General features: G+C 44.0%; 1 protein-coding gene across 1 annotated transcript in view; it reads right to left on the minus strand.

Annotated features, from left to right (window-relative positions):
- The window catches only part of plce1 (phospholipase C epsilon 1), a 278,074-nt gene continuing 265,723 nt past the window's right edge, over positions 1-12,351 (minus strand). The window contains exon 32 of the mRNA XM_033034737.1: positions 1-977. The gene's annotated coding sequence lies outside the window, so the exon portion shown is untranslated. The remainder of the gene's footprint in view (positions 978-12,351) is intronic.

Genomic DNA, 12,351 nt, shown 5'->3' on the forward strand with positions numbered 1-12,351 from the left:
TTTACTGTTTGGTTTCAATTTTAATACAAGGAAAATTAAAATGCATATATTATCAGATGTGCGTGAGGAAAGTGAAGCAATTGAAAATTAAAAAAAATACAAGTTGTGTTATATCACCTGAAACTTAACAGGCGAATGTAGTAAATTTAACTGCAAACAGTGTTAAATCTCTGCTTAAATAAATAATTCCACCTAGTAATTATATTAATACAATCATAGCACATTTTTGTATAGCTAGAAATTTACATGATTTTTTACTCCAGTAAAAATATTCATCAACATCTCTGTGAACACTGCTTTTTATCACATTTTATGTATGAATCCAACATATTCTACAAGGAATTATTCTCTAAATCAAAACGTGAATACTTTGTAAACATCAACTAAAACAAACAATTTGGGACATTTCAGCGCAATGTACTAAAATGCTGGCGTCAGCATGATCCAGGTTCTTATTAAATATAGGAACCATTAAAACCTGCAAATACTTCAAATAACTAATAAAATAAGTGGTTTTTAAAAGTGCATAAACTGTTACACTCACGTTTAAAAAAAAAATCTCAAAGTTGGGCACCTGCATATCTTCATACCGAGTATAAATGAAGTCATCATGACAAGTGTGTCTGAATAATCCCCAACAGTAGTCGTGGCTATCTGTTCACACACACGTTCTTACTAGAACAATATACACTTAAACAAGCCTGCTTGTTTGGAACCTGTTGCTGGCTCATTCTTCTGTGTGTGTGTGTGTGTGTACGAACATTACCGGGTGATGTGTTTCATTCCAAAGAGTGGATTTCGTTACCTTTAAAAAGTTATGTGTGTCATCATTTCCAGTTTTTTCAGAAGGGCTATAAACCAGGATCCAGGGGGAGGGACAGACATGGTATTGTTTTTGGTCTTCTCCAGCACTGGCTAAAGATTTCTGTGCTTCATCATGACATCGTTGTATTAAATAAAGTCAACTTGAAACGAGCCTGTAAACAAAAAAAGGGTCTTTTGAAATATTTTGACAGCAAATATTAGTGGGTTATCAAGCATAAAGAATCCTCTAAACTAGAATTGTCATGTCATAATGCAACGACAAAAACAATCTAAATGGTGATTTTCTTAACGCCTTATGTCTCTTAATATATTTGTGTAATTGGCCAATTAACAGAACATTTTCCATGACGTACACCAGATATTTATTATTTTAGTTTTATACTTTTAGAGATACAGCACGGAAACAGGCCCTTCGGCCCACCGTGTCCACGCCACCAGCGATCCCCGTACATCAGGGGTTGGCAACCTTGTTCTGCATAGGGGCCAGGATGCATGTCTTTGAGCAGATGGCAGGCCACATCTACCACGTGTTCACATTGATCCCCCACCCACCCCGCCATGGATGGCAGGCATCAAATCACGTGTACACATTGATCCCGCCCCTTCGAGGACGCCACCTGGAGCACTGGCCCCTAGTTACGGGCGCTCACGAACATGGCGTACCTATGGTCCATTGCCTTGGCTCTGTCCTGAAGGAGATGGCTCAAATACTCACTCGTCCCCGGCCTATTGACAACCCCGATCCCGACAGTGAAGCCCAGACACAGAAGGTGCGGGGCAGTGCCGGCAGCTTTGCGCAGGATGCGGTACAGCCAGAGCTCAGCGCTTGGCCCCGCTCGGCGGCTCCACAATTACGGCCGCCAGCGCAGGCCTCCTTGCGTCACCGCTCCTCGGGTCCGGGAGGTACCGGAGATGAAGGAAGTCTGCGGGCTGGATGACTACGGGATTTCGGGCCGCATTCAGCCCAGGGGCCGTAGGTTGCCGACCCCTGCTGTACATTAACGATATCCTACACACACTAGGGACACTTTTTAAATTTACCAAGCCAATTTATCTAAACCTGCACATCTTTAGAGTGTGGGGGGAAACTGAAGATCTCGGAGAAATCCCACGGGGAGAACGTACAAACTCCATACAGACAGTAACCCTAGTCAGCATCGAACCCGGGTCTGCAAATGCTGTAAGGCAGCAACCCTGCCGCTGCGCCCCAAGAAATCTTGTGTGCCGCAAGAAATCATTTTTCTTGATGGTTCCTATTTATAACATGCTTAATGAGCATTAGGTATGGGCCAAAATGGGTCGGTGACTAATTTACAGCATAAACAGAACCAAATGAGAAATATTATTTATTTTTCTCACCCAGCCTATTCCTCTAATTCTCAATTCCAATTATAAAAGTTACATTTGTAACTGCATTCCCCCTCTGCATAAATTGAATCATTCGCTTTCCAGTCAGAATGCCATGATATATGGTGTTTATACCATATATATATATTATATGATATATGGTATTCTGGTGGTCGCAGGAACGACAACTAAGTTTTATCAACTTATTTATTTCGAAAATAACTTCTTAGTTCACAGGTTCTTACAAACACGTCTGGCCACAACGGTGGTCAACATACAACTCCTGCGCGAAAGCTAAACCGCGCGAAAACAGCAGCCCCTCCCGAGTCACGTGACCGCGGCTTCCGAACGCCGGGTTCGATACCTGCGTGCGCCAGCAGGCGCCGCCACAGTATATATATATATATATATATATATAGAATAGCATGATATATGGAGCCAGTAAGGCCTTCTATGTCAGGTGTCAAACATTATTTTGTTGTGCACACGTGCAAATATATCATTGGAAGCCACAAGCCCGCTTTTAAAAATAAAATCAATGTCATGGTCTTAGTGGCAAGAGAGGAATGTATGTTTATGAATAGCGTACAATCTTCTCCATGGCTTTTTAGAAAACGTCATTAGTAATGTACACACAGTAGGTGGTATATTACATGTAAAAACAATGGAACTCATGAAAACATTGTTAAACACTTTTTCAGTATCACATCAATAAACAAATTTTAAGTAAATACACAAAGTAATAAGTAAATATGCAAAGAGTATTTTAACATCCTTTGAAAAGATACTTCTCATTCAATTAGCTGCCATCGATAACAATAATTACAACTGCTTGTGGTTCAAAGCACCATCCCACTGCAAAACGTTTATTGGGAAATTTAACAGCGCTGCGTAAAAGTCAACTGGTGCTTGGCTTTAGTGAAACCAAAGGGCAGATTTTGAGTTTAATTTGGAGATACAGCAGGTAAACAGGTCCTTTGACACACCCAGTCCACAACAACCCTTGAGTACCCATTCACACTCGTTCTGCAGTGCCCTCCATAATGTTTGAGACAAAGACCCATCACTTATTTATTTGCCTCTGTACTCCACAATTTGAGATTTGTAATAGAAAAAAAATCTCATGTGGGTAAAGTGCACATTGTCAGATTTTAATAAAGGCCATTTTTATACATTTTGGTTTCACCATGTAGAAATTACAGCAGTGTTTATACATAGTCCCCACATTTCAGGGCACCATAATGTTTGGGACACATGGCTTCATAGGTGTTTGTAATTGCTCAGGTGTGTTTAATTGCCTCCTTAATGCAGTTATAAGAGAGCTCTCAGCACCTAGTCTTTCCTCCAGTCTTTCCATCACCTTCGGAAACTTGTGGTGGCTTGGGTCACTAGGGGCTACGTATGATGGCAGCCTCTGCCGTCAGTCTGTCTGTTTTTTCGGCTTTTTGTTATTTTTAGTCTGTTTAAAAGTATGTTTTTTAGTCTTTTTATGTGGGGGAGGTGGGGAGGGTAAGGGGGAAACCGTCACTTCCTGGTCAAGGATGCGACTATTCTCCGAGTTGCGTCTTTGCCCCTCCCCTAGCGGCCTACCATCTGGATTGGCGCGCGCGGCCTTTCCTGCCGGAGACCGACCAGAGCTTCAGCAGCGGTGCAGCACTGATTTACCATCGCGGAGCAGGTGATGCCTTACCGGGGATCGCCGTGTTGAAGTTCCGGAGTGTTGGGCTGCAGCTTTGACATCGTGGAGCTGTGGTTGCGGAGCTTCTAGCCACGGGCGGCTCTGACTTTAACATCACGGACTCCTGGGATCCCTTTGCCGAGGGCTGTCAGTGTTGAATCTCCACCCAGCTCGGCCTGTGGACATCGGGAGCCGCGGTCTCCGGTAGGAAGTGGCCGATTCGGTAACTCCAAGCCGCTGAGAGTGTTCTTCCGTTCCGACGTCGGAGATCCGATCATCCTGGCGAGAGGGCCTGAACATCTGGGCCGCCATAGCGGCCACTGCGGAGGGTTCAAAAGGCCCCGACCATGGGTGAACAAAGAGGAAGATGACTGAACCTTATTGCCTTCCCTCACAGTGGGAAACGCTGATTCCGCTGTGTGGGGATGGTCATGTTAAACTTAATCGTGTGGTGTTCTTTTTATTCGGATGGCTGGATGGTAACTCAAATCGCACTGTGCCAATTGGTGCATGTGACAATAAATGTAGCTTGAACTTGAACTAAACTTATTGCTGTTTATCAACATGAGGACCAAAGTTGTGCCAATGAAAGTCAAAGAAGCCATTATGATACTGAGAAAGAAGAATAAAACTGTTAGAGACATCAGCCAAACCTTAGACTTACCAAAATCAACTGTTTGGAACATCATTAAGAAGAAAGAGAGCTCTGGTGAGCTTACTAGTCGCAAAGGGACTGGCAGGTCAAGGAAGACCTCCACAGCTGATGACAGAAGAATTCGCTCTAAAATAAAGAAAAATCCCCAAACACCTGTCCGACAGATCAGAAACACTCTTCAGGAGACAGGTGTGGATTTGTCAATGACCACTGTCCGCAGAAGACTTCATGAACAGAAATACAGAGGCTACACTGCAAGATGCAAACCACTGGTTAGCTGCAAAAATAGGATGGCCAGGTTACAGTTTGCCAAGAAGTACTTAAAAGAGCAACCACAGTTCTGGAAAGAGGTCTTGTGGACAGATGAGACAAAGATTAACTTGTATCAGAGTGATGGCAAGTATGGAGGAGAGAAGGAACTGCCCAAGATCTAAAGCATACCACCTCATCTGTGAAACACGATGGTGGGGGTGTTATGGCCTGGGCATGGATGGCTGCTGAAGGTACTGGCTCATTTATCTTCATTGATGATACAACTGCTGATGGTAGTAGCTTAATGAATTCTGAAGTGGATAGACACATCCTATCTGCTCAAGTTCAACCAAATGCCTCCAAAATCATTGGCCGGCGGTTCATTCTACAGCAAGACAATGATCCCAAACATACTGCTAAAGCAACAAAGGAGTTTTTCAAAGCTAAAAAATGGTAAATTCTTGAGTGGCCAAGTCAATCACCTGATCTGAACCCAATTGAGAATGCCTTTTATATGCTGAAGAGAAAACTGAAGGGGACTAGCTCCCAAAACAAGCATAAGCTAAAGATGGCTGCAATACAGGCCTGGCAGAACATCACCAGAGAAGACACCCAGCAACTGGTGATGTCCATGAATCGCAGACTTCAAGCAGTCATTGCATGCAAAGGATATGCAACAAAATACTAAACATGACTACTTTCATTTACATGACATTGCTGTGTCCCAAACATTATGGTGCCCTGAAATGGGGAGACTATGTATAAACACTGCTGTAATTTCTACATAGTGACACCAAAATGTATAAAAATGGCCTTTATTAAAATCTGACAATGTCAGGGCTGATGGCCAACATTGGGTGAGAGTTGGGAGTGAGAAATTGCGAAAGACCAAGCCCGAGGGAGCATAGCGACCGGGGGGGGGGGGGGGGGGGGGGGGGGGGGGGGAGGGGAAGGAGGGTGTCCCTCTCCCATTGGTACGGAACATTTGCATTTTTCAGCTTGAAATTGTGCAATATGGTGCATACTGTAGCGAGTCTTTTAACTTACACTTGAATGCAATATGTATGCTTTAAATTGGATTGGAGCGTTTTTGAAAGGGGGGAGGCTGTGCGATCACTGATCACTGGCCTTGGGGGTACCCGGTGAGGGAGTGGCGCAACCGAGTGGGGAGAGGGTGTGGAAGAAGGGTGTCCCGCCTCCCAGGTTAGGAACCTTTTGAAATTTGATGTATTAAAATCATGTTTTAGTGCACTGTAGAAGTATGATTTCAATGTTTTTGTATGAAGTGTTTTTAAGAGGTAACTTTTTAAGAGGTCACTTTATCCACACAAAGGGCGATGGGTGTATGGAACAAGCTGCCAGAGGAGGTAGTTGAGGCAGGGACCATCCCAACATTTAAGAAAAAGTTTGATACATGGATAGGACAGGTTTGGAGGTATGGACCAAAAGCAGGTAGCGTAGCTGGGACATGTTGGCGGGTGTGGGCAAGTTGCACCGAAGGGCCTGTTTTCACACTGTTTCACTCTATGACTACATTATACCTCCACCATGCATGAATGCTTCAAAATCAAGTGATCGAGTTTTTTTTTTGTTTTTTTTTTTAGTTTTTTATTTATTAGAAGTAGACATATTATAAAATGTAGTTACATATTATAATAAAAACTTTTCATATACATCAGTCATACATTTAAAAAAATTTTCATTATCAATTACTTCTGCTTCTAGTGTTTTTATTTTTTATAGAAAGAAGGAAAAAGAGAGGGTAGAAAGTTACAAATAAAAAAGAAAGCAAAAAAAAAAAAAACACAACAGAAAAACAAGGGAGGTGGAATGGGTTACCTGTAATACGTCAATGGAGATAGGTTCGTAGGTTATAAAGTATTACTTTTCATCTGTTCCTGAGTTCAAGTTTCAGTTGGGTCCTCGTGCTGTGCCAATCTATCCCTTCAGATAGTTAATGAATGGAGCCCAAATTTTATGAAAAATATCTTGTTTGTCCATTAAGACAAGTCTAATTCTTTCTAAGTATAGGGTCTCCGACATTTCCGTAATCCACATTTTAATTGTGGGGGTTGTAGGGCCTTTCCAAAATTTTAATATTAATTTTTTTCCGGTTATTATACTGTAGTTGAGGAAATTTCTTTGGTTTGTTGTGAGTGTTAAGCTTTGTTCTGATATTCCAAGTATTATTAATTTTGTGTCTGGGTCCAGTTTTGTATTAATAACTTCTGAAGTTATTTCAAAAATATCAGTCCAGAAATGTTTAAGTTTTATACAGTTTGCAAACGTATGTGTTAAATTAGCCTCTAGATGTAGACATTTATCACAAATAGGAGAGATTTGTGGGAAGATTCTATTTAGTTTTATTTTAGAGTAGTGTAGTCTATGTAAGACCTTGAATTGTATTAAAGTGTGTCTGGCATTTAATGAACATTGATGTATTTGTTGTAAACTTTCGTCCCACATATCTTTCGTGATAGGATGACCTATTTCATTTTCCCATTTGTATCTATATGGTTCGGTCGGTGGTACCTCGTTGTTTAGTAGGGTGTTATAAATATAAGCTATTAGTTTTTCAGTATTAGGATGCTTGTTCAGACATTCATCAAGAATTTCTGATTCCCTATTCCTGTAGACTTGTGTATTAGATTTAACATAATCTCTAATTTGTAGATATCTGAAGAAATTATTTGAGTGCAGTCCATAATTCTGTTGTAACTCTTGAAATGAAAGAAAAGTACCTTTCCCATAAAGATGTCCTATATTTTTGATTCCATAATTTTTCCATTGTGTGAAACCTTTGTCCATAAAGGATGATTTGAATAAAGGATTATTTACAATGGGAAGGCAGAGTGGTATATTATTCAATTTTAAATCTTTTTTTATTTGTTTCCAAATTCGTATTCCACTATGTATTATGGGGTTTTCTTTATAGGTTTTTTTGTGCAGTGATCGAGTTTTATTGCCATATACTCAAGCATAGAAACATAGAAAATAGGTGCAGGAATAGGCCATCGGCCCTTCGAGCCAGCACTGCCATTCAATATGATCATGGCTATTCATCTAAAATCAGTACCTCTTTCCTGTTTTTTCCCCATATCCCTTGATGTCATTAGCCCCAAGAACTAAATGTAACTCTCTCTTGAAAACATCCAGTGAATTGGCCTGCACTGCCTTCTGTGGCAGAGAATTCCACAGATTCACAACTCTCTGCGTGAAGAAAGTTTGTTCTCATCTCAGTCCTAACTGGCCCCCCCTTTATTCTTAAACTGTGACCCATGGTTCTAAACGCCCCCAACATCGGGAACATTTTTCCTGCAGTTACAGTAAGTGAAAATCTAGCAGGCAAGCAGGATGCTTTCACCAACCACCCCCATTTGAAGTCCACTATCTTCCACCGTATCTACCCAGTGCTTGGTACCTATTTCCAGCAGCCACTGGTTGTCCTCCAGGATGCACCGAGCCGCAGCCTGATCCATGCCGGTCACCTGGGCGAATTCGGCACAGAGACACTCACGGCAGCGGCGTAACGCTTCGACGCCTCCGACGGCCTGGGACTCTTGCACTGAGGCTGCTCCATGGCCGGAGCTGCACTGAGCAACTCGCCAGCCCGGCAAATACTCGCCAGCCCCGCTCCCCGTCCGCATCTGTCCCCACCGCTGCTTCTGCTTCCAACACCCGCGGCCCATGCAGTTGATATGAGTTTTGACATTTTCGTTGATCACAGAATTTCTCACAAGAGAGCGAGATAAATTTGTGATCAGCGTGAGAATTTGGTGAAATGCGTGATTCTCACGCTCAATGCATGGGAGTTGGCAGCCCTGCCTCTCAATCCCCCGCTCCCTCCCCCCCCTCTCTCTCCCCTCTCTCTCCACCTCTCTTTCTCTCCCCTCTCTCTTCCCCCTCTCTCTCTCCCATTCTCTCCTACCCTCTCCTCCTTCTCCACCCCCTCTCTCTTCCCTCTTTCTTCCCTCTCACCCCTCTCTCTCTTCCCTCTCTCTTCCCACCTCTCTCTCCCTCTTCTCTCTCTCCATTCACACCCCCTCTGTCTCTCCCCTCTCTCTCCTCTCACCCCCTCTCTCTCTCCCCCCCTCTTTCTCTCCTTGTCTCCTTCCCCTCTCTCTCTCTCCACCTCCCTTTGAGAGTCTGTCCCTTCGGCACAGAGACTCTCGCGGCAGCGGAGCTTCCGACGACTCCGCGGCCCGGGACACTCGCACTGTCCAGAGCGCTCCATGGCCAGAGCTGCAGTGAGCGACACGCTAGCCGCGCAAACACTCGACAGCGCCGTAAACTTACTAGTCCCGGCTCCCCGCATCTGTTCCCGCCGCTGGTTCTGCTCCCGTCCCTCCCGCAGCCCCTGCTCTCCAACACCCGCGGACCATGCAGTTTATCCGAGTTTTTAAATTTTTGTTGATCACAAAATTTCTCACCACTGAGCGTGAGAAATGTCTGATGAGCGTGAGGGCGTGAGAGTTTGCTTGAGGGCGTGAGTCTCACGCTCAAAGCGTGAGAGTTGGCAGCCCTGCAATGTCCACTTTAACCACATGTGATTTTTTTCTTACAAATCTCAAATTGTGGAGTACAGAGGCAAATAAAGAAATGATGGGTCTTTGTCCCAAACATTATGGATGGCACTGTAGATCATCCTACTTTTTCATTACATTTCCCTACATTCTGGGGGCAATTTGCAGAGGCCCAATAACCTAAAAACCCGCGCGCCTTTGGGATCAGGATCAAACCGTGGTCTCTGGTGCTGTGAGACAGAGCTCAACCTGCTGCACCACCGTGATAGGTAGATCCAGAGCCACAGGAATAAAGACATTAAGAGGAAAGAAGATTCTATTCAGTTAATAAAAAAGCTACTTACAGCAAGATAAAGAGGTCTGAACACATTTGCTCACAACTCTTGTATAGAAAATAGGTGCAGGAGGAGGCCATTCGGCCCTTTGAGCCAGCACGGCCATTCATTGTGATCATGGCTGATCGTCCCCAATCAATAACCAGGGCCTGCCTTCTCCCCATATCCCTTGGTTCCACTAGCCCCTAGAGCTCTATCTAACTCTCTCTTAAATCCATCCAGTGACTTGGCCTCCATTTCCATAAATTCATAACTCTCTGGGTGAAAACGTTTTTTCTCACCTCAGTCTTAAATGGCCTCCCCTTTATTGTAAGACTGTGGACCCTGGTTCTGGACTCGCCCAACATTGGGAACATTTTTCCTGCATCTAGCTTGTCCTGTCCTTTAATAATTGTATATGTTTCTATAAGATCCCCCTCATGCTTCTAAACTCCGGTGAATACAAGCCAATTTCTTTCAATTACAAGCCTAGTCTTTTCAATATAAAAAGTCATATACGTTTTGAAACGTGGGGAATTGTTAAGCATGGTTGAGCATTTACCTCAAGTAAAATGAACATCTTAACATTCAGGATCTATTTTAAGTGGCAATAGTACTTGTGTTCATTCAATAACATTTGTGATGTTCTACTGGTAGGGACAGAGGACATTTCCTCTCACACCCAAAAAGCATTTGACTTCTCCATGGCCTTCTGTCCAATTAGAGTCACAGAGAACAGGAACAGGTCCTTTGGCCCAACTTGTCCATGCCAACCAACATGCCCCTTCTATGCCATCCCCATCTGCCGCATTTGGCCCATATCACTCTAAATCATTGCTATTCAATTAGTTGAAATGCTTTGTTGAGTTCACATTGCCCTCTGCCCAATCCAGGCTACAGTTTGTTTAAGGAAGGAACAGCAGATGCAGGTTTAAATCCAAGATAGACACAAAAAGCAGGTATAACTCAGCAGGTCAGACAGGATCTCTGGAGAAAAGGAATGGGCGATGTCATATTGTGATATAGAGTGCTATATAACAAATGAAGTTGAATGCTTGCATCCCCTCTCTTCCCATCCCTCCCCCTCGCTAGTTGTACTAGTTTAACTGTCGTCCTGATGAATTTCACCTGGTCCACGGCCAACAATGGAACGTCACCTTGATCATCGTAACTTTGTTTGCGCATCTTTCATTCACTTGTTCTATATCTCTCTGAGGCCTCCACAGTTGCAGTAACGGCGGCCCGATGTTTCAGGCCCTCTCGCCGGATGATGGAGTTCCGGCGTCGGGAGAACGCTCTTCAGCGGCTTGGAGTGTCTGGAACGGCCGCTAGCTACCGGAGACCGCGGCTCCCGAAGTCCACGGACCCCGCTGGATGGAGCTCCGACACTGGCGATCTCAGCAAAAGATCCCAGGCTCCACAGTGTTTAGAGTCAGCACCGCCGCGACTGGACGCTCCGTAGAACCACAGCTCCACGATGTTGGAGTTGGCGGTCTCAGCACTCTGGAGTTTACCACACGGCGGTCCTCGATTAGGCATTAGCTGAAGATTCTGGCTGGTGCCGGCGGGAAACGCTGCACCAGTCTCGTTGGTAGGCCACGAGAAAGGGGCGAAGATGCGGCTCGGAGGAAAGAAGCATCTCCGAGCAGGTAGGGACCGAGATAAAACAGTTTCCCCCTCCCTCCCCCTCCCCCCCCCCATTAAAAGACTAGACCTCCAAAACAAAATGTTTTAACATACTAAAAATTTTAAAAAGGGTGAAAGAACGAACAGCTGCATGCAGGGCAGCCATACTCGACGGCACCCCCACTCAGAGCGTCCCCACACTCCAGAACCAGGCAGCCTGATCCCCAGTTGCCAGGCAGATGTATGCAGACAACACTTGCATCTGTGCATACATGGAGGCAAAGCTCCAAGCCATTAATTTCAGTGAAGCATTAGGAGGTCAGGCCTTACACAAGCCATGGGTGCTCTAGCAAACTGTGTCTATCCTTGTCTAACCAGCATCTACAGTTCCTTCCTACACACTCCCCGTTATATACTCTGGTTATGTACCTTTTGGATAACATATTAGCTTTGACCTTAATATTGTACTTCTTCATTTGGGAATTCAGACATATTTTCACTTTAGTTTGGCAGCTTACATTGGCCTCATGACACCATGTGAATTCCATAGGGTTGTCTTATCACTGATGGCCTAAAATGTTTAACCCCAGTCTGAAGAAGAATCTCGACCCGAAACATCAACCCTTCCTTCGCTCCAGAGATGCTTCCTGTCATTCCAGCATTTAACTCCTGGAGTTATTCCAGCATTTTGTGTCTATCTTCGGCCTAAAATGTTAGTTCCTTCAAGTGGCCCCTTAATTCCTAACTGACTATCTGCTGAAGATATTGAGATGTCCATTGTCTCAACACATGAGCTGCAATGTCTGTTATTTATGCTGATCAGGAGGCCAGGTTTTAATGGTTTGACCAATGTTAACACCAGCAGGGTGGAACTCTTCCTGGGAAAGTAGGTTTTGTGAGGAAATCATAGTGCTTCCAGTAAAATATCATTCATCAGGAAACGGAGAGACATTGCGATGAGTAAATACAAGTGAAGCAACAATTAATTCCTTGGTGTATTTATTATATGTAGTGTGGTCTATAGAACACTGGATACTTCATCGAGTTTCCCCCAGCTGTTAGCAGTGTACTGTGGTAGAGGCAACAAATAATGTGGAGAGAATCAGCTGTTCTGCAGGAAGATTCAATGAA

This window comes from Amblyraja radiata, chromosome 15, assembly GCF_010909765.2.
Source record: "Amblyraja radiata isolate CabotCenter1 chromosome 15, sAmbRad1.1.pri, whole genome shotgun sequence".
Classification (NCBI taxonomy): Eukaryota; Metazoa; Chordata; class Chondrichthyes; order Rajiformes; family Rajidae; genus Amblyraja; species Amblyraja radiata.